Here is a 22,973-nt window from a genome sequence, read left to right as displayed (position 1 = left end):
GTCCCAGGAAAGTAGAATATGATTGCTAGCTCTAACAGCACTTCTGTTTGAAAGATTGGCTGATGTAACCTAGAGCTCAGGCACGAATGATTTGACTCAGTTTTGTGGAAGTTAGGTATTGAAAAGAGATAAACATAAATCTTGCAAAACCAAATCCATACTCACTGTATTTCAGAGGCTTAGATTAGACATATAAAGTAGGAATCTTAGTTTTGTAGGCACCCTCTGTAGAGAGTAAAGAAATACATGTTCTGTGGGGGAGTAAATCCGATCACTCAAAAATTAATCTACTTGTACAGTGTAGCCTGTCTCTCTGGGTGCACTATAACAGGAATACTGAGTGACTTTGTTCCTTGCTTGGACATTTATACATACCATAAAGTTATGAAGCTGAGCCTGGATTTAAGTATAAAATACTGTAAATAGTCAGTAGGGAATTCTGAAGGATGTGTTTAAGTGCTGTCTTCTCTGATGCACAGTTTATAATTCACAGAAGTACTTCTGTCCATTTCTGGCTCACAGCTGTAAAATTCTCTTGGAGTTAGTTATCACTCATCCCTTTCTCACAAAATTCTATTGAACCTGGAAGATTGCCTTTTCTGTGGCAGATTACTGCTGAAGATCTTTTCTGAGGTGAAAGAAAGAGATTGTTCTCTGTGTGAGGAGATTTGAACCCATTTTTAACATTCAGGAGTGATGGAGTGGGCAGAAAGAAAAGAAATTTGCCATGTCCTCATGAAGTGGATGCTTTGTTAAGAAAGTAGTTGGAGCCCAGTTCTTCAGCTCCAGGGAGATTTCCTAGTTCCCAGCTGATTGAAATGGCAACACCACATTTCCTTCTTGCACCTTCTGTTCTCTCTTTGGAAGAGTTTTACAAGAAGTCTTATTTCATAGGAATGGTTTTAGGAAATATGCCAAACATGATCCTATAGTTAATTAGTTAGGTAAGGGAAAGCATCATGTTTAAAATGAGATATTTGAGCAGTAAGGGCATCAGTCCTCGAGGAAATCCAAGGGTCTGTGAAGTCAAAGATGGGGTAATCTATAATTTAGTCAATTAACAGTCTCCAATATGTACTTAGCTCTGAATGAATGGTTCCTTATCTACAAAATATTTTTTAATTTTTATCTTGTAAATTAGCTAGGGCACACTTTTTCTATGTTCTGTTTAAAAAGTCATCACTTCTATTATGGGAGTGGGAAAACTATACTTAAGAAGACCCTAGAATCATTCTTGTCTCTCATGGCATTATTATTACTATTATTATAATTATTTTCTCACTAGAGAGTGAGCAATGGTAAATTAATAGGGCATTAGTATAGAACACATTTATATTGCATGAAAACTTGGATGAAAAGTGTTATCTGTGAAAAAAAGGAAAAGTGGTTTTTGTGGGATTGTGGTGCTCGAAGCTCATCTGTGTGTGTTTTAGTTGGTAAGAACACGTGTATATCCCTTCATGTGAGAGCAAAGTGGATCTGAAATACAGGGATCCCCAAATTCTTTGTAGCTTGAGGGCTGTGGAGTGCATAGGGCAGACTGTGTGGTTGGCCTCCCTTTTCCTCTGTCAAGTCCTAGTCCATAGAGCTTGTGGGCTTTGATGGCTCTGAAGAGTCCCATGTGACATACACAGGGATCTTAAATCTGCTTTCTTCACATCAAGTTACAACTCAGAATAAAAATTGGTATTCCTGCTTTTCAGTTCCATTTATTTTCATGGTATCCTGAGTATTTGGCACTGATAAATAATAAAATACTGATGAAATCCAAAACAGACTTACACTAAGTTTAAGAGCCAAGAAAAGTATAAAGATTTAGGGAAGTGTTCCTGACCATATGACAGGCTCACTTTTTGGCTATATCTTTCTAAGCAATGCTGGGGGGTTGTCCCAGAATTTTATCCTTCTAAAAGAAGGTGTCTATTGTAGAAAAGAAATCTGGGATTCCTCTTTAGCTGAAGGGGAAAGGTAAACCCTTTTTGAATGTATTTAATCCTGTGCTAAATGAGGATTGCAAATCTTGTGACATGTCCTTTGCAGGTGACAGTTTCTTTCAGTGTACCAAGAAGCCGTGTAGGTGACAACTTTAGTTTAGATGTGCACCTTTTATATGACAATGCATATCTGAAAAAAAGCTGAACACAAAATCCTTGGCCAAGGAAATAGATAAAACTGATACTTCTATATGTATATACATACCTGCACACACACACATGTATATATTTAGGTGGCATCTTTACCACTCAGGAAAATTCAGCTTCTACTCAAAACTTGCAGATTATTAAAAAAATTGAAACGTTCATTCATTTACCTTTTTAATTCAGCTTGCATGTACAAAACTATTATCTCAGCAATTGAGTGAGCCCTGCTTGTCAGTAGTTTAAGTAATTAAAGGGTTCAGTGGTTAAATATTGCTACAAGTAGTTCAAAAATAAATTGTTATTTTTAAAGACAGTTTGGGAGAGAAGAGCAGATGAATAATAAATATGTGGTTACACGCATAGATCTGTAGCTGGAAAAACAGCTGCTGACAGCTCACTATTTTTCATCACTTTTCTTCATTAAAAAAGGCAATTGGTGAAATTATGGTTGAGGGTGGGAAATCTGAAGGAATGAAGTGTTAATGACAGTTTCCATTTTGAAATTCAGCAATGATCCTCAGAGCAAAAAAAAATCGATGCAAACATCACACTTGCAGACCAAAACTAATCATGTCTGTTCCATTTGTCAAGTGTTGAATCAAAGAGCTGGAATATTTCAATGAGCTATTTTGTCAAGCTAGTCTTCCTGAGATTGTCCACTTACAAAGAATATTAAACTTAAGACCATCTATCTTGAGATAGCAAATGATTTTGTTTATAACCATCCTTGCTTTGCCTGCTTTCCTCACCTTCTAATTTTTTAATTTTTTAATCAATAGTCTTGTTAGTGAATTATGATTGAAATTAATGAACACCTGTCTCCTGAGGGATTAGTCACAGCCACAGTCTCTAGCTAACATGCTAACCCAAGGAACACTAATATACATCACAATATTAGAATATTCCACTCTCTGCATGTTTACATTATCAAATGTCAGCAGCTGTCCTTCCTGTGGGTGATTTTGAAGTCCTTCAGGGAAATGGCTGTCACACATTGCTGTAGACAGTGGGATACATGGAAAATGACAATTTAATGACCAAAACATTTGTTCTGCATCTCGTTTTCTCTGTCCTCTTTTCTGATGAATTCGCAACTTGAAACACAACGATGTATAGGAACTCAGAGACCTTTAAAAAGCTATAACATTAACAGACTCTAGTCATAGTCAAAGGCCTTTAAAATGCTCTTCAGTGCAATTTAAAAGTACATATGTGTATCTGTAGTGTCCCCATCTTCCAATGTCATTTGAAAAAGCAAACTATCTTTAAGTTTGGTTTGCTACAGCAAGGTGGTTTCCATGGCAAGTATTCAACATTAATATGTAAAACATGTAATAAGCAATTTCTGTGGTTGCTGTATGGAACACAAGCTATTTAATTATCCTTACTAAAAGATAAATAATGTGGCTGTATTAGACTTATAAGTACATCACAGGCTCAGACCAGTTCATATGAAGCCTACTATTTCAAGAATTTCAGTATGTATAGGTATTTTAAATTACTTTTTTTTTTCCCCTGTAGCATAATGCTTTTGCTTTCTCTGTCTCATAAGTACTAGGACTCAACAAGTATACTTTAAAATGTTTTACATATCACTGTATTATAGTATGGCTATTTATCTTTGAAAGATACATTGCTGTCCTATTAGTTTTGGCAATGGCTAAATGTAATGTTTAGTAAAGAATGAGTGGACATTATTTAAGTGTTACTGAAATCTTTTCTACTACTGTTGACCTTGGAATTTATTTTTATTTCTGTAGCTGTTGTTACATCTCAAGACTTCAAATAGATATTGTCTAAGGGACCGTACCAAGTTCAAATGCAGATTTTTTGATACAAAATGTAGAGCTCTATACTGTGATAATTTCAAATGTTACAAATGCTAGCTTTCAATATTGCTTGTCATACTATTTTTTTTTTCCTGGAAATGAGTCCTACTCCCACATGGAGGGAAAAAAGTAGCAGTGCAGGAACAAGGCAAATTCTGTAAATTTGATTTCTTATATGATAAACCAGATTTAAAGAAATAAGAACATACATTTACAAAACAAAACAAAAGATATTCACTTTGTATACTAAATATTCATCCCCCTCAATTCAATTCTTGAAACATTTATTTGGCTTTCACTTAGAACAAAACTGATGATGTACAGAGAGGTGTAATAGTTTTATGTCAGTGATGTTCACTTATACTACAATGGCTGCTGGACACAGAAAAGGGAAGAAAACCAGTGGAAGTGTATTGGGTCTGGCTGAGCAGGAGTTCATTTTCCCACAGCAGCTCTCACAGTGCTGTGCCTTGCATTGGTAGCTGGAAATGTGCTGACATCACCCCAGTGCTTTGGCTGCTGCTGGGCAGGGCTGGCACAGCATCAGCGCTGTCTCAGTAGGCTGGGCGTGGGCAAGAGCTGTGGAGGGGACACAGCTAGGACACCTGACCTCAACTGACCAAAGGACATTCCACACCATATGGCATCTGGTCAACAATGAAAGCTAAAAGAAAGGAGGGAAGGGGAGAGCAAGGGGAATTTGTTACTTTTGACTTCTGTCTTCTGGAGCAACTACTACCTGCCCTGATGCCTGGCTTCTGTGGAAGTGGCTGGGCATTGCTTACTGATGGGAAGTAAAGAATAAATCTTTTGTTTTACTTTGCTTTCAAGCATGGCCTTTGCCTTTGCTTTCTTAAACTGCCTTTATCTTGACCATCTTTTTTCCATTCTCTTCCCAACTTTTTTTTCCTCCTCTCCTAATGGTAAACAATGACTTCTTTTTTTCCCTCTTTTTTTTTTTGTCCGCATTTGACCAGGATCTGAATAAACATACCAGAATAGCTGAAGTTGTTTCAGCACAGTAAGTGGAAGAGGAAAGTGTACAATGTTTTCATATTAAAAACTTCTCTATGCTCATCTGTCTAGCTTTTACACCTCTTTATGAGAAATTTAGAAGTAGGAGGGGAAAGCAGAAGTGTTGACGGTCCTTTTCTTGCGATACTATTTCTGTCACTCAAAACAGTGTCTGAAAATTTGACCCTGCTTGAGCAGGGAAGTTTGTACAAGATGACCTCCAGAGCTCCCCTCCAACCCCAACCATTCTGTAGTTCCCTGAATTGATTTTGTTGCATCTCAAAGGAATGCATTTTCTAAGAGAGCCATTAGAAACAAGATGCTAACTGAGGTGCCAGTGACCTCTACTCTCTAGGCATTCCCTGACAGTCATTGCATAGAGAATGTTTCTGCTTTGTTTTGAAACTGGGAGAATATTCCCTGGTGGCCATATACTGCCTGCTACCTACCTTCTCCCATAAACTGTAGGATCCATATACTAATTATTTCTATGCAAGGGGACACCTAAATTATATAGTCATATTCAGCCAATACCATGCTTAGGTTTTCATACTAAAGTACACCTTAAATTTTCTTAGGCTTAGTCTCTCCTTTGCTACGTAAAATTCTTCTATAAATGTAAAATTTTTTCTGCATCAGATAACACATATTACCACCATCTTATTGGATAAAATAGCACAAACTTATTTATCTGAAATACTAATCTTTAATACTAGTTGCATTATATTTAAAACAAAGTTCACATTAGAGGAAGACTGAAGGAGTTGTTCTTGGCCCTGATAGAACTAAGGAGTAAAAATTAGTCCTGTTTTGGTTAAGTGGAACTCTAATTCATTTTGCTTAATCAAAAAGTCCACAACTAAAATTTTCCAGTCTAACAATTAATCAGAGAACAGGCTGCAGTTTAAATTTGAACTGTAATGCATTCAAAAGGCAGATTCATAATCTTAGGTCATACAAGCCCTTAGGATAATGGAATAACCTGTCCCTATTCCTTATATACCCACCTGAGACTTAAAATATGGGTATGAGTTAATTGCAAGGACAGATAACTGCTAGAAAAATACCTATTAATTGCAGTTACTATTCAATAGCTGTTGGTACAGCAATGGCTTCTGCTTATTATTAATCTAGACTGGATTCAAAAGAAACCTTGAGGGTGCATCTTCATCCTTTCTCCTCCAAGGTTATGGATTGAAGTAAGAGTGTTAGTACTATAAGCATGAACTTATTGAGTCATCCACTTACAGCCACCAGGAGTTAAATTTCAGTGTTAAGAGGGAACAACTGAAAAATTCTCTTTATTAAATAAAAACAAGTAAAGGGAATTTTTTGAATTTTAAATTTAGCAGTAACTGCATGTGACTGTAAATGCAGATCTGTGGAAAGTGCTGCTGAAGCTGTGTTTGCAGCTGTAGTGTGCTGGAATGCTGATGCAATAATCTAGAAAATGTCCCATATTGGTGGATTCTGAGAGAATGACATTGTTTTCATACTGAGAAGACAAAAAAGTGACCTTAAAACTGTGGTCCAAATAAGAGCAGAAAAAAATCCCCCAAAATCTCAGTATGCTAAAATTGATTCATGTTTTCCACAATTGCAACTTATTCTTTTTGTTTATGCTTCCTTTTAAAGGCTGTCAATCCAAGCAAAAAAAAAAAAAATTCAAGTTCCAGCATAAATCATAACTTAAAATTTTTGATACGGCAGGATAGAAGATAGAAGATGAGTGGATAGAAGTTCAGTACAGTGCCTGCAATCTTTGCCAACAGTGGTGCTGGCTTAGAAGATCGTACTGGCTCTGGATGGGATAGAGTTAAATTGTTTTTGTAGCAGTCAGTGTGCTGCTGTGTTTTGGATTTGTGGCTAAACCAGTGTTGATAAACATTTCTGGGCTAACCTCTGAGCAGTGGTTTGCACAGTGGCAAGGCATTCTTTGTTTTCTCTCTCTGTTCTGCCTAATTGAATATGCTGGGTGTGGGCAAGAGATTGGGAGGAGACATAGCCAGGACTACTGACCTAAACCAAAAATATATTCTGTACCATATAATCTCATTTTGTGGCAATAAAACCTGGGGCTTAGGGAGGTTATGAGTGATTTGCTGTGCATGATCTCTTTTTTTTTCCCCTCCTTTTGTCTTCACTGATTAATCTGTCTTTATTTTGACCCATGAGTTTTCTTGCTTTTGCTCTTTGTATTCTTTCTCCCAGCCTGCTGGGTAGGGTGGGGGAGAGCAGAAATGTGGATGCTTGGCTGCTGCCTGGGGTTACCCATCACACTGGTAAACTAATTTTTAAGTCTATAATCCATCACTGCTGCAGCCTAAAGTTAGTACCACTCAGTTTATCTCCAAAATATATTAGTATCCAGGGTATGAGAAGTGGTTAATATTGCCAATTTATGTGGCATGACTACTTAAAAGGTGACCAAAATCTCCCTTTAAAACTGGCTGCATACACAAAACAGCTGAAGAAAATACAATACAAAAAGCCTAGCAAAGCCTCATGTCTCCCTCCACAAGAAGTAATGCACATTAAACTAGTCATGATATTTCTTCCATGAGATAGGGCAACTCTAAACCTTGCTAATGGAATCAGTGGAGAAGTATCTTTTAGGAGATCCTATGTTTGAGAATTTCTTGAATTTTCTTTGACTAAAAATCTGATTTTTCAAAGCTGCATTTTAGTACCATCAAATATACAGTCAAGTTAGAAAATTAAAAGGTAAAACTGGGATTTTTATTATATTTACATTACTCTTCTAACCACAAGGATGTTGTGACATGCATCCATATAAAATGATTTTGATGTTTCACCAGTATAATATCATATTAAAGATACAAATTGGCATTCTGTCGATGTAATGCATCCCTGAGGTCCTTCAGGAATTACTACTGAATTTCATTTTTCATTTAGCTGCTACATGCTGTACATTTATTAACAAAATGGAACTTTGGTAGATCTGCAGTGAACTGTGCTCACCCTGCAGGCAAACAAGCCCCACAAAGCTCAGGAGTTTTAGCTGAAAAGCTGTCTGCATATCTTGCAAGTTTGCTTCTGTCTGCAAACCTAAAAGCATTCAACAGGCTGATGTGGAAGGGATTGCCTAGAGGAAAAGTGAATATTTCAACAGTGAACCACTGGGAAGCTTCTACAGTTGAAAAGAAAGATACAGAATAATCCTTTTCAGATCTGTCTTGGAAGGAAATCACTAATCATGATATTTAAATTACTTTTAGGAGAAAAAAGTATAAATGAAGATGAGGTACAGGTTAGTGGCTGGAACAAAAATATTGTAAATGAGAAGTAAGAGAAGAACAAGGGTGGAATACAAAGGGCAGACACTGAAAACACTGGGTCTAATTCTCCAGAGAGACTGAATTGGAGGAAAACCTTCAATTAATGAAAAGACATTCAAGCAGCCCCAGTCACCAAATTCTTGAGCTGGACTTTGTAAAAAGTGCTCAGACAAACCAAGAATTGGTATTTCATAGATGCTGGAAGAAAATAGTAGCGATTTAGTTAGCACCGAGTGACTACAGTGTGGAATTTTCAATTACAGAAAGATTCTCATTCTGGCAGTTGAGGATTCTGATGCAGAACTCATTTGGGTAATAAAGTCATATTCTTAAGGAATATTAAATGAATGTTGCATGACTTGGTACCCTAATTTTGGCCAAGGCCTTTAGGAGCCATGTGGGCGTGCAGGTTGTTGTTCTATACCCTTCACACCATCTCTAGGGGCAGAAGTAAGGGATTCTCACTTTGAAGAAGGGGCCACAGCTTGGGGTGGAGAAAAAAAGTGGGGTATGGAGCATCTGCTGGCACTTTGTCCTTTTTCATGGACAGAGGAGAGGCTGTAAGTGGCTTAATTTCCAGTTGAGCCAGGGCTGACTAGATTTAAATCTTAGTCTTTTTATATATCAGTAAATCTGTATCTGTTGGCTGTGTTCATTGAAAAGTGATCAGGAAGTTATGGAAAGATTTGTGTGCCTTCTGTCAGAATAGAATCTGTGTTTCTTAAGAGCTACTACCCTCAGGATTCCCTATTTCTTGTGACCTGAAGAGCTCACAAGAGTAATACAAAAGCAGCATCAGCTAATGTAGGAGGACAGATATTAGTAGATAGAAGTTTGAGAAAGATACCTGTGAAATTGTATCACACAGGGTATTAGGTCAGGAGGAGGTTTCATTGCAATCCTTTAAAGAACAGATAGGGAATACAGTGGCTGAAGTCAGCAGGAGGGGAAGATTGTGATCAGTTTAAAACATCCTTAGGTATTGAGAGTGAGATGAAAATGATGGGAAGAGGGGTGAGGGGAGTAAAGTTATTAATTTAGTCACAAAAATGAAGGTGTGAAGATTTCTGATAAGATTGAAATAATGACCTTATCTCATTTTTCCTACTTAGAATTGCATCAGTAATAGCTGTCATTTAGCAAACCTTTATCATGTCCGTTTTAAAGAACGCTCCCCAGACAAAGAATTTCAGAATTAAATCATTCAGTCACAGGTTCTACACCCTACAGGTATGCTTTTTAATGTTTACTCATCATGAGGAAATTTTTTTTCTGCCTAAGAATCTCTCCTCAAGTGCCCCCTTGCAAGAGTTGGGCCTCATCAAGCTTCAGATCGTTCAGATGTAGAAACAATTCAGGACTTCCTTTAAAACTCATCTGGTTTGCTTAGGAATGTAGAATAATAAATCTTTTACCTAGATGTATTTTCAACTTCAAAAGAAAAGAAAGAGGAGATTCCAGAGCAATGTTTTTAAATGCCTCTTCATGATTTCTTGCTGTACCTAAGGGGGTCAAAAAGACTCTTTTAAAAAGACTTCTCAAAAGTTAAGGAGAGCATGAAAGATTAAAGTTCCTGTTGGAACACACTGATGGGTAAGACTGAGATCTTTTTATTGTTTTCTTTCTTTCTCTTTGTTGTTGGTGTTGTTGTTACATGGAGAAAAAAAAATGCACTTAAAGTTCCACAAGAACATTAAAATTTTATGTTCACCATAATGGCTTAAAACTCTGATATTATTGTCTTCCCCGGGATAGTAATGAAAAGATCAGAGATGCAGGTTTTCTGAAACTGGCAGATTTAGATTGCAGACACTCACATCTCTATGTCTACTTCTCTTTTGGTGATTTTGGTATTAATATATTTTGCCAGACTTTATATTGCATAGAAAACAGCAGTATGCACAGTGCAGTTGATTTTTTCTCTCTCAAATTCTATGCTGATCTGTTAACCATTCAGGAATATAGTAGATGCATATTACATAGATTTTGCAAATAAATTGTATTGGTGACAAACTGCAGCAGGTTTCCTTATAATTCATTTGCTTGGCAGAATCACTACATAAGACAAAAGCCTTTTTTTTTTTTTTAATTGCTGTAGTTTGTATCCTGCTGTGTAAGCAATCTCCTGCCTTAAAGTTATATCTTCCTTCATAGAAGCCATTCTCTTCAAAGTATTTGTTTCATCTAGACTGTAATTTTCAGAGAGGGGGTAAGAAAGCAATTTTCTCGTTTATTTCTTGCAACAATTAACTACAATGAAATTTAAGTGAATTACATGTTCAGCTACAACCAGCTGTCTAGGTCTCATTCATATCCTGCTGATCTCATGTCCCAGTCTCTTTTACATGCAGTGGTGCCTTGAGAATTACTTCCAATGATTGCATTCAATTTAAGATCTACTTTGCAGCATTTGTTTCATGTATGATCTGATAAATCCCATACTTGTAACATTTCCATGTTTTCTGTGCATCTTACCTTCCTGATTATGTTTTCAGTAGCTGAACCAAAGATTGCTGTTATTTAACTATCGATTTAATCTGAGTTACTAATTAAAATTAAGTGTACCGTTATACCTTTCATTTCAGTTGTGTAAGGAGTTAAATCTGGGCAGTGTAGTGAAGATCTCACTTTAAGGAACTTTGCTTTTGGCAGACTTTAACCTGCAGCACTCACTCATGAAGTATATCTTAGCTGAATAATTTAGTAAATCGAGCAACTAGATAGTATTGATTGTGGAGGACCAGGCATAAGCGTGTTCTGTCTCAGCCATTCTGACTGCTGTGACAGGAAAGTAGTGATGGAAAGGGAGGGTCCCATGGAGATGGGGCAGTGCTGTTCTGAGCCCTCTTCCTTTTCCACCTTCAGACTCGTGCTCAGTGCTCCTGTCGCAACTTCCCCACCCCTGCCAATTAGTTCATGGAGGGCTGCCACAAATGTTTACCCCCTAGAGATGGAGCAAGAGCCACTGCTGTGTTGTGTAATACTTAGAATTCTGTCTTGAAGTGTCTAAAGGTATAAAAAATAGCAGAAAAAAATGGGGAAATAATAATTCTTTATAGCCTTGAAATATTTTCTAGAACTTTCTGTGTCAGTCAAATTAATAGGACAGGGCTTTCTTGTTTTATAGATGGCAAATAGGCAGGGATATTGGCATCTTTTAGTGCAACATTTTCCATTTTAGAAGAATACAGGTCTCATAAGAAAGTAAAATGGTGAGTTTTCTGCTTTGGTGATTCATCATATAATTTTAGGCCTGCAGCTAGAACAAAAACCCCCACATCCTCTTGACTGTGACTCTTTCACCCTTACTATCTAATTGAAACCTTCTGCATCTAAAAATAAATCACAAAGATGTCCTATCCATATTATGAGATCCTGAAGGCTTCCAAAACTATTTGGCCTTCTGTTGGGAAACATATAAAAATAAGAATGCTAAGATTTTCCGGCAATGTTTTGGTAAGCCTGTAAGTTGGCTTTGAGAGGTGGTGTAATCTCCTATTATGCATTATTAGTGGGTTTGGAAGTAGAAACTAAATTACTTAGAAAGGGATATTATTTGACTGGAGAAAATTATAAGGGAGTATTGCCAAATAAAAATGCAATTATACAAAGAAGGGGGTGAAATTAAAAAGAAAAAAAAAAGAAAAGATAAAATGCAATTGGAGTTTAATCTGTTTGAGAAAAATTGAACAAAAGACTCAAAGCATTAAATCTTAATTTAAACTTTCTTGGACAATGCCCAGATTTATTATGTTTTCTCCAAGAATAATCTCTGGCTTTTCCAAAGCAGAAGTGATTCCAGTCATTAGAAGTTAAAATGTATTCTTACTCTAAATAACTGGAAATTTCAAATGTCATTGTTAGTAGCATAGATATTTGCAGTGGTTGTGTTTCTATAACTTCAGGTAAATGAATCATCACTTAAAAATCCAAATATAAGTCACCCTGGAAACCTGTTCCAAATTTGCTTACCCATTCAGTCATATGGCATCAGGTGATACCAGAGTATTGCTTAAAGAAGGACAGATTATTTGAATTGCTGCTCTTATGTGTTTCTTACTGCATTAAACACAAACTTTAGAATATTTACCAAGTATTAATTCTTTAAATTGTCTCAGTACTTGTACAGTGAAAGCATTCAAGATGGTGTAGGTAACTCCTCTGTGTATCTTTCCCACTTCAGAAGTAGGGAGAAAGGAAGAGAGGATGTGCCTTGTTTATCTTCCTCCACTTTTGAGACTTTACATTTTACAGAATTTATATTGTGCACAGCTCAGAACTTGCAGACATTCACAGACCTTCCTGCTTTATAATATTTATTTTGGTCAGGATGAACATTCTAACTAACTCTTCAGAGCTACGTAACAATTTGGAAAATCCTTAGCTCCTCAGCTCCTGATTCTTGTAGGGGAATTCAGAAAGCAGCACAGTGGTGCACAAGCAGTTTGAGAGATTTTGTAGTGTTTTGTGAGTCCTAATGCAGCTAGTGTGCTGCTCACAAGGAGGAGTGCTCTGCTGAGCTGATTGCTTGCAAATAAGGAAGAAGCTTTGAGCTTTTGAGCAAGTGTTGCAGAATGAGGTTGGCAAATTAGTCAAAAATGACAGAGAAAAGGACAGAACATCACTCTTTTTACAGTCTTCACAGGTAAGGTCAGCCTAGATCTATGCCAAGAAGAAAAGATGAAGCACACCACTAATGGAATGGTTACAATGGTGTCTATAGACTATAGACATACATTTTTGGCAATTTAAAGGGTGCATCCAAGGCTGATATTGGGGTAGAATGTTGAATGTTTGTCATTGCAAAGCCACTCCATTCATTTTTGAAAGGTTATGGAGGTCAAGAAAAATTCCACATGTGAGGAAGACTGACTGGAATGTATCATTACCTTCTACATGAAAGGCAAAAAAAGAAGATTCAGGAAACTAGACTAATTGACTAGCTACAAACTGGCAAATAACTGAGCATCTGATTTCTTTTCCAGTTTTCTTGCTTTGTTTCTGATGAATGGAAGCAGAAGAGAAGTTATAATTTTTTGGATAGTATAGCATATTTATGAGCATTGTTTTTGTGCAAAAATAGTTGTGATGAAGGCAGACCAAAATGTTTACTCTGTTAACTGAAGACCTACTGAAACTAAATAAAAGGCTGCAACAAAGAAGACATTTTCTAAGTGAATTCATCAGAGCAATTATAAATGTTTAGGAGACACAAGTGATTGTTTTCAAATCTACCAATAAAGCCTTTATTTAGATAATAAAATAATTGAGTTTACATGTCAGCAGCCCTCAGGAAGGGTTAAGCTCATCAGTAACTTCTCAGATACCAAAGCCAGACTATAATGCAGAATATATCCTCCATTTTTATTTTTCACTGAGGAAGAAAATACCCTGTCAGTAAATCACATCATACTGACAAATCGGTTTTCCACTTCATTGGTTTTATATTTAATGTATAGCCTGTGGCAATATATTTATACAGGTGCATCAATTGAACAATTTCATAGTTAAAGATTTAAAATGCATTAGCTACTCTCATAACTTATAGAGTGCTTAAATGCAATTTTCTGTGTCGTTCATTTTCAGTACTATAGCAGTTTTAAAGAAAGTCTGACTAAATATGTGAAGGTCTCCTTGCCAAACCATCCTTTGATTCTATGACATGGAAGAGGGTAGAAGAATGAAAGATCCCTTGTCAGCAATCCCTGCCAGCCAATCATAAACCTGCTTTAGTCCAGTAGTGGCAATAGTGTTTGTCCCAGTCTTGTCTGCTGGTAGGACAGCTCACAGCAATGGAAAAGTAAGCACATATTTTTTTCTGCCTGTCTCTATGGGCATTCCCAAATTTGAACTGATTGTTTGTAGTTGCTACTGTCTCTTTTTAAAAGGGCACAGTATTTAAACATGTCACTGAATCAGACAATATCAGACAATGAATCAGACAATGTTGTAAGGAAACGAGGAGGTTTCTCATACAACCTCCCATTCAGGCAGGGTCAGCTGCAGAAGCACACCACATTTCCCAGGGCCATATCCAGATGGATATTTAAAAACATTCAAAGATGGAGTGCACAGTCTCCCAGGACAAACTACTCCACTGTATTTGTATAGAGTAAAAAAGTTTCCCCTATGTCCAGTCTGATATTTTTCCATCTTATCACTACTGTCTTGTCTTCTTCCCACTCAGTGCTTTCAAGGGTATGGCTCCATCTTCTCAGTGTGGTTCCTCAGTGGTTTTTAGGTTTCCCTGAAGCCATCTTTCCTCCAGACTCACAAGACCTGGTCCTTCAGTCTCTCCTTTCAGGGTGAACAACAATCTTTATGACTCTGGTAGCCTTCCCCTGAACTCCTGCCTTTGATGTAGTGGTGTAGGCGGGGGCAGGTCCAAAACTGGATGCAATATTCTAGATGTGGTCTAGTGATTGCAAAGCAGAAGGTGACTATCCCTTCCCTTGACTGCTCCATTTGCCATAGTTGGCTAGTTGAACAGTCCCTCTGATCAGCCTGCCATTTGAAATCATATTCCTGGTACCCTACCCATTCCAAGGCCTGCTAAAGTAAGCTTAGGTATCTGATGTGGAGACCTCCATTCACAATATTTCTAGGACTATGCTGAACTGATGTCAACAAATTAAGACCTTGATTGAGCAAAACACTGTAGCACATGATTTACTTTTTGCTTTACTGAACAATTTTTGAGATGCTTGATGCTTTGGAGATGTCTCTGACATTGTGCTGCCACACAGACTTCTAGGGCAGAAAGAAATGTGAGTCAGATTCTCTGGAGGGTGACGCTTTGCCACATGGCACTTTGCTCTATTTTATTTGAATAGGAATCTCCTTATATGTGTTATTGTTGCTTAAAGATGGCTTGTTTTATTCCAGTTGCTGACTACATACTAATTTTGCAACTAAACTAGAATTTAAGGTAATAGGGTACCATTACAACTAGTGATTACAATTTAAAATAAAATTGCTACTAATTTGTGTTTTGGATGCTTAAGTGTTTATGCAGTAAGAAAGAGAATATCAGAGCATCCTTTACATGTTCTTGCAATTCCAAAGCACTGAAGTAGTTCCATGATTACAACCAATATTTAATGATACACAGCAGTACAGTACATTAAGGAGACTTTATTGACTTCAATTATAGGTAAACTAATCAGCAGATAATGACAGAAAGGAAATTGAATGTAGTCAAACACTTAACTTGAAACTCATATTGCAAATCAGTAATGTTTCAAATTAAACACTTACAGACTAAGCATTCAATGATCATAAAAAGTACACAACTTACAATTAATTCACTTGCTGAAAAATATACAAAATATGTTAATACCACTAAATTATTATAGTCTTTGCAGTTACTGGTTGGTAACTGTACTGTTTACATACAAAAATGTTTAAAGTGTGTTCAAAGTGTAATTTAAATTCAGTAAATATTGTACAATTTGAGTACATAACAACTTTGCCCTCCTCCTCCAGAACTGCCAGGAAAAAAATAAATATATTTATAAGTTCCCTTTGTTGCAGTTAAATAATACACAATGATACAGTTTTATTTTTAAATTATAAATAACTATCTCCTTGCCATCACATGAATGTGGAGTCCGAAGCAGTTCAGGAGAATAATTTTTTTTCTTTTCTGCATTTTAAGATTTCCTTTTTACTTTAGTGTCACTATAAATGTGTAACTTCTTTCAGGTCTTCAGTTTAGAGGCATCAGAAAAAGAACCCCAACTATGTTGGTCTGTTTATATATATCCAAAAATGTCTGGGGCATAGTATCTTAAGTCTTTTATGCTGGCAGACATCTTGGTTGGTCTTTAGCAGCTGAAAAGTGCTTCATTTTGTGACCTCCTTTCTTCAGTGCCTCTGTAAGATCCTCAGAGTCTACCTCCTTTTAGTGAGCTCAAGGTCAATTTTGGAAACTGCAATTTTCTTTCTTTGTGCTATCTACCATTAGGGTAAAACAGTGGCCTGGAAGACACCACCATGTGTTTTCAGTGCCTAAATTGTCTGGGAATTATCTGGTTCTTAAATGTAGAGCCTATCCTTCAGAATGTCTAATCCCAGTTAATCAGTAAATATCTATCTCAGATGAAAGGATTCTAAATTTCCATGTCTTCTTTTGCAGTTATTATAATTTTCTTACCTTATCCTTTCTAGGATTTTTGGCCACATTTTCAAGTGTATCTCATCAGCTCTGAAAGTTGGAAACCTGAGTTGAAAACTTGTCTGTTCCATAATCCTTTCACTGTACCATTCAGGGTGTCTCTATAATGGGTGTATAGCAAATAAGTGTTGTGAGATTCGGGTTAACACCACAAGGAGAATCTAACGTTAACTTGCAACTTGCATTTACCAGAATGATCTGTCTAAATACCTTTTTAGTTGTTTTGCTCTGTTTGGTTTACCTAAAAACACAAAACCAGGTCAGGTAAAATTATACAGGGAAATGCTACTTAATTGTGACTGATAAAATCTGATTTTATAGAATGACATAACAAATGCAGGGAAAAAGAAACACAAGGCAGAGGAATAGTGGCATTCAGATCCCTCCCTTCTTCTCTCTCTTTTTTCTCTCTCTTCCCCTTTCGTGTTTGCTTTTTACCAAGTCGGCATCCTTTTTCTTTTTTCAAAATAACAGAGGATGCAGTAGACATTTACAAGAGTTATATTCTTCAATCTACTTAAATAATAACAGATCTCATAGTGGGCAAGAAGAGCATCTGTTATAGAATGTTTTCTGATAGTCTCTAGAACTGTTTTTGTTTATTATTGTGGATCTTCAAGAGAAGGTTTCTTTTAAGGGAAAAGGTAACCATCTGTGCCTGAGCACACATCCTGTTTCTAAAACATAGCAACTTGTTTTGTTGGGTGTTTGCAAATGTTTGTTTTTGCCATATGGCATAAAATTAATTTCTTAGTGTATTCCTCTCAATACATTTGGAAAAATATAACCTTTAATGTTATAACCTACAAGTGCTATAACCTATAAATTTTTATGGCATTTGATTAGTTACAGATTACAAGACATGGGGAGCAAAGGCTGATATTTCTTACTGCCGTAAAAACATCCTACTCACTTAGAGGGTCCTTGAGCAAAAATCCCAATATCACAAAACATTCAATAGCAAAAAGGCTTGAATTCTAGAATGAAGTGGAGTTTCAACTTTGCAGTTAATTCATGGGACCAGAACAGTTGCACTTTTGCCACAGGAGATTTCCATTCACAAAGGCTTTTGCTTTAGTTTATGCAGGCTGTGCCAGATGCTGCTGGTGCTCCAAAAGGTTTCTTATGTTCTTCTTACAAGGCACAACACTGAGGAACTCAAATGCTAAGGGTTTAATGTAGCTGCATATTGTCTCCCACTTGTATTTCCTTTGATAGTCCTTTGACAGTACATACCACATTAAAACACAGTTCCTCTTTCTTCGTGCCTGAGTAGATGCACTGACTCACTCACTGAATAATGTCATCAGATCACATTCTCTCAATTGTCAGTGTCTGACTCCGTGCAGTTTCTGTCTGGTGCAGAAAAACATCCTTGTGAAAACCCTGGAGTTCTGTAGTAGAATATAATACAATTAAAAGTAACATATTCCTGTTTTAATAAGGCCAAAATCATGGCCATGACAGCCCAGTTGGAGAGCAGATACTGATCTCTAAAATTTCAGCTGTGTATGTAATTTGGCAGAGAAAAAATTTGCTGCTGCAGGACATAGTTAATTTCAAAATGCATTTCCATATCACCAAAAATTATGACTATGTTGTTTTGGCAAATCGAGCCAATTCAAAATTATATGCAGCAGGTGGAAGAAAAGAAAATAATTTCTTTATCAATATTGAAAAAACACAGTGCAAAGAGAACAAAAAATTGTGGAGGAGGAGGAAGAGTCAAGAAATAGAGCTGGATGCCCTATTGATGGAAATAAAATTATTTCACTAATTTGGATGAGGTCTGTCTGATTACTTCAGCAGTGGAACCTGCTCTTGAGTGGAGATCGTTGCTTAGTTCCTGGCACCATACAGAATAATTGCTAGGGAATCTTCAAGTATCTCTATCAAAAACACTGAAATTAGCAAAAAGGAAAAATTTGCATGTTCTTTCTTATTTCTATTCTAATGTAGATTTGTCATCATGGTTTAGTTCCTAAGTCTTTGTCCAGATCTACTGGACACTGTACTTTATTTCACATCAGTTGCTTCTGAGACTTGAAAATTATGCCAGGCAAGAAATTATGGATTATTGGCAGTATGATTCCTTCCCAATACAAAATACATATATAGAGACAACCATTTACATCCCTTAGCATATTTTTCTCTGTCTTTCTGCATTTTCTGAAATACTGAATTCCTGAAGACCAGTACTTCTCATTCAAAGCCAGTTGTATTTTGAACAATGGGGTATTTGAGCAGTACAGTAAGAGAAACTTTGCCAGCTTTCCAGAAGTTTTCATCCTTTTCTGAAGCAAAGGTTGCTTCAAGCATCCTGCCTTAAACCTAAACTGGCTGCATACAGAAGATGGTGCCCCACTCCGAATTGTATTGCTGTCACCTCCTCATTACAATTCCTTTGGTATCTTGTATGTCCTTGTGCACAGACACTGTTGCAGAGTCTTTGTGCCTCTCAGGCACAAAGATTTAACTCAGGATTTGCTCCCTAATCTTTAATCCCAGGTTAAAAGCAAACTATAATCAATTGCTCATTAATCATTCTTGACAAATATTCAGCTAATTAGAAAAGCAAAGCGGGTAGAGAGAATCTTTTATTATTATTTGTAAGCTGTGGATAGGTGGTAGTTTTAACTTTTTTCCTTTATACATGTCTCTATTTAATCATTAAAGTCTCTGTATTAGTACCTTTCCTTGCATAGTATAATGTATTTTTCTCCTAGAGACATGGATAGACACAACCCAATGAACATGCCTATGTGACTGTTTTAAATACTGTGATCAACTATGTCAAACTTTGAACTTGCATTTGAAATTATACATGTCCAATGACACTGTAAAATGGAGAATCTAAGTCTTTGCTTCATTTTCCTTCTGAAATAAAATTTGGCTTGTTTGTCCTTTTTTTTTCATTCCTTCCTATTTCTTTGTCAACTGTTCCACTTGTGCTGAGTAAGCCCTCATAAGATGATATTTGGTTCCCCTTTGAAGACAGGCATTTTGAAGTTCTGTGGGCTGTAAGTCATGAGAAGGAGTTGAAAAGCCACAAAGATCTGTGAGAGCAGTCACAATCTCCCAAAGGACATAATGCAGTCTGCTCTCCCTCATGCCTGTCAGTATGGCTCAGTGACTGTGAAACAAAATTATCAGGTGTAGTCTAGCATGCCTTTTGGAGTTAGGCTTAAAAAACCTCAAAGCCCAGAGCTCCAGGAGCACTGCAACTACAAATGACATGACAAGGGGAGCAAGGCACTGCCCCAGAACATTGCTCCCCCTACTCCTTTTGCCTGGCACCAGCTGTGTGCTGGATTCCTCAGCCTCAGCAAAAGTCTGCTTTTACTGCTCCTCTTAGGGTTAGGGTTCTGCTTTGGTCTGGGGTTGAGGCTTCACAGAATAGTTTAAATGAACATAAGTTTGATGTTCCCAACAGTGTCGTTTGCACTGTGTGAAGAGCTTGGCTCAGAGTTACAGGGGTCCCATTTTTGTATCTAGATGGAAGCATGACTATAACATACTCCAATCCTGGCTCTGTTTTTTGCACCACACTCTGATTCACTTTTGCTGGAACAAGAAAATACCCATTTTGCTTGCAATGATTATTCCTTAAGTATGTGTGTTTCCAAAACAGTCAGTATTGTGGTAATGGAATTAAAGTGCTCCTAATGCTCTTCATACTTTTATGTTGTGGAAAATGACAATACCTAGGCACTTCCTCTGGGACGTCTTGCTTACTTATCCCTGAGTTTATACACATTGCTGTTTATCAGCATCTTTTGTTTGCATTCCACTTGGAATCTTACTTCACATGGCAGTGTTTACTGAACTAATGTAAGATCTTGCTCAGAGATCTTTTTTAAGCCTATTTAAGATCTTGATGTAGTTTGGCTACTGTTTCCCCTCACCCATTCCACTTCTGCTTGTAACATGAAAAAAAGTAGCTCTGTTTCTCTGTCACTATTATTTGTATTTAAAGTTTTACTTTCTGAGTTTTAAGATTTTGTTATTCTCCAGATGTCTGCCTATTTTTAACTCACAGTGCTGGCTGTGTTTTTTAATAAGGATGCAAAGAAAACCAGATTATTTATTCTTCAGTATATCAAATCCAAGTTGTTGCTTCCCTTTTCTCATATTCTTACCTGAAGTGTCCAGCTATCCATTAGTCTTTCAAATATATTGGTGGACTTAGTAAGTTTGTTAATTAGTGTTCTTAAAACTCAAATACTCTCAGCTAGTATGATTTTCAGATAGCTTTTGTTTCCTTTAGTAGTTCTAACTATGGTACCTACCCACTTAACCTGTTTACACCTTTGCTGATTTAAGGTGTTACTTTTCCTGTGATCTCTGGTTTTGATAATTTCCCTATAATATTACTGTCAATAGCAATGCTTCCCTGTCTTTGTTTCATTGTTCTTCTTCCTCTTCCAAAATTTCTGACCTTTCCTGTTCCTTTCAAACAGATCAAACATAAGTAATTTCTAAATTATATAGGATTTAAAACTTCATATAGGAGCAATGCATATCTGTCAGGAAGGCACACTTCTGATTTGTAAAATGTGTTTTAAACACCAAACAGCAAAAGCACCTGTACAGTCACACTTCAGAGGTACAAGATAACTTTGCTGGTCATGGTCCAGGCAAACTGAATTCCCCTCATTCCAGAACAATATCTCAAAGCTGAACTACATCACTGGTCTCTAGTGAGTCTGACCAAGGCTCAGTGAAGCCAAATCTGACTTCAAGCTTCTTACCTATATTCCTTTAAAGACAGTGCTACCCCTGTCCACCATGTCTTCCTTTTAATCTGGTCAGTGCTAGATTCAGTGCTAGATTCAGTAACCTTCAGTGATCCCACCCACTCTCCTGTCTCCAGTTAGCACTGGTACTCATATTTGCAATGATCCTTTTCCTGCCTTCAGTTTCTAATTTATGGTACTTTCAAACGAATAGGGTGATGTTTAGCATAAGCTTTGGCTCCTGTGTGTTCACATGGCTTGCCTCATATAGTGGTAGAACAATAGTTTCACTCATCCATGAAGAGTTATTTCAATATCCATAATATTTGGAAAAGTACAAATGATGTGTGACTTATGTGACAATGATGAGACCAGTCTACATGTTAGTAACTGAAATCAAGACAGTGTCATTATCAGAGAAAAAGGTAATGAGATATGTAGCTCTGTCTGTGATTTCTGTCTTGATTTGTTATTTCCATTACATGTTGTATAGTTATGAACACCTAAAATACACATATGTACTTGGGAAAAGAATCAAAAATATAGTAAAAAATAGATTAAAAAATGTTTCTTTCAAAGACAGGAAATCAAAAGCTGTAACAAAGCTGTAACTTACCTTTAAAGTCATTAGACCTAAGAAATAGTTGCTTGAGAAAGCTCACTAAAATAATTAGAAAATTTATTCCTAAAGTTTTGAAGACTGTATTTCCTTACTGAGGCTTTTTAGCTATTTTTGTTTGTAGAACAGAATATGAAATATATTTATCTCTAAAACGATTGTTTGTAGAGATGTATATTCCATAAAAGTCAATATTCGATCTCAACCAACAGTGAAGACAGAAAAAACATTCCCAGCACAATGACATTAAAATTATTCTGCATAATGCTATATTTATTAGCTACAAAATTACTTCAACATATTAAAATGGCTTGATGCTTTTCGGGGAGTAAAATCCAAGACAGGCATACATTGTCTGAAATAGACATTTTCAGGGTTGCTTCACTGATTGGATTTTGGGGGAATGGGGTTCATGTGGGGGTTCATTTCATTTTCAATAAATATATGGATTCTGGATGTCTTCCCTAAGGATTACATTTTTGTAGTTTGCAGCCTCTCTTTGAGCCCTGGAGGAAGCATGGCTGTCCTCTGCCCTATAGAGAGATATTTATTCATTTTCTGTAAGCTGCTTATGGGAGTCATTACTGTAAGTGGAGAAAAATGTTGATTCTTGTCACCTGTGGACTGATTTTAACCTGATATATACAAAATCAGAACATGCTTTTTTTCTCTTTGTCTGAATAAAGAATAAAATATTCCACTGGAGACATTCAATATTAATGACATATTGCATGGCAATAAATACTTACTAAGGATATAATTATTTACTATTAATACATATATCTCGTCTCGACCAATCTCTTTAGTTACTTAAACCAGAATATTGGTTGGCTCAACAATATCAGTGTTGGCTCTTAGTAACCAGGTTGCAATGAACCACTAAATCCTGGGGTACATTGATTTGCTTTATTTCATTTACCTAAATCAGATAATGATAAATCTATATTTAGAATTGGAGTTGCAAGGGAGAAGATAAAGTTATTAGGAAAACCCTAACCCAGCAGTATTAGAATGACCAAGGCCTTGTTAAAAGCCTAAAACCATATCTTGTCTTTTATTTTACAGGGAAAGTTGGAAATCTAAAGTATCATTTCAGAGGCTGTTTATGCAGTGTATATATATATATATATATATATATATATATATATATCACTGATAA

The sequence above is a fragment of the Agelaius tricolor genome, unplaced genomic scaffold (genome assembly GCF_023055355.1).
Source record: "Agelaius tricolor isolate 1412-34295 unplaced genomic scaffold, bAgeTri1.0.p SCAF_8, whole genome shotgun sequence".
Classification (NCBI taxonomy): domain Eukaryota; kingdom Metazoa; phylum Chordata; class Aves; order Passeriformes; family Icteridae; genus Agelaius; species Agelaius tricolor.
Note: the sequence above shows the minus strand (reverse complement) of the source record.